Below are 926 nucleotides of genomic sequence, written 5' to 3'. Positions count from 1 at the left end.
GCTAAAGTGGGCCTGAGCCTGGGACAGGACAGAACCAGGCAGCCTTCCTCCTGCACCTGGGCTTTTTTTTTTTTTTTAATTTGTAATCTTTCATTTTTGTGTGCACACAGTAGGTATATATATCTTTATGGGTTACATAAAATACTTTGATAGAGGAATGTGATGCATAATAACCATATCATGGAAAAGGAGGTATCCCTTCCCTCAAGCATCAAATACTAGGTCTTGTTCATTTTTTCTATTTTTCCTTTTGGTACCCATTAACCATCCTCACTTTCCCCACCCCCCGCCTCCCCCTAAAAATTATGGAAGGCTTCACAAATTTGCATGTCATCCTTGCACAGGGGCCATGCTAATCTTTTCTGTATCCTTCCAATTTTAGTATATGTGCTGCAGAAGCAAGCACCCTGGGCCCTCTTTGTCTCTCATTCCTTCCTTACTCTACCTCACCTGCTTCTCCCCAATCCCAACATTCACTCTTTTTCCCTCTTCTCCTACTGGTCTCCACTCCCACCCTCAGCCTGCCCTAGCTCCTTAGCCCCGGCAACCTACTATCTTCTTTCTTAAATTTAATTCTATTTTTAATTGATACATAATAATTATATATATTCATGGGATACATGATGATGTTTTGATAAGTATAATGTATATTGACCAGATCAGGGTAATTAGCATATCCACCTTCCCAAACATTTAACATTTCTGTGTGTTGGGAATATTCAATATCCTCCTCCTAGCTATTTGAAACTATATGATCGTTAACTACAGTGGTACAGAACACTAGAACTTATTTCTCTTATCTAGCTGTAATTTTTGATCCTTTAACAAATCTCTCCCTATACCTTCCTCTCAAGGCTGGTTGGTTATCTGGGGGTTTGAGGAGCTGTGTGTTGCCTCTTCAACAAGAGGAGAGTAGGGACTGTGTC

General features: G+C 40.5%; 1 non-coding gene across 1 annotated transcript; it reads right to left on the bottom strand.

The window, feature by feature from the left end:
* Positions 1 to 299: 299 nt before the first annotated feature.
* Positions 300 to 406, bottom strand: LOC115897073. Its single transcript, XR_004057020.1, has one exon. It is a non-coding gene; the product is annotated as a U6 spliceosomal RNA (small nuclear RNA).
* Positions 407 to 926: the final 520 nt, after the last annotated feature.

This window comes from Rhinopithecus roxellana, chromosome 4 (genome assembly GCF_007565055.1).
Source record: "Rhinopithecus roxellana isolate Shanxi Qingling chromosome 4, ASM756505v1, whole genome shotgun sequence".
Classification (NCBI taxonomy): domain Eukaryota; kingdom Metazoa; phylum Chordata; class Mammalia; order Primates; family Cercopithecidae; genus Rhinopithecus; species Rhinopithecus roxellana.
Note: the sequence above shows the minus strand (reverse complement) of the source record. Positions and strands in the feature narration are given on the sequence as shown.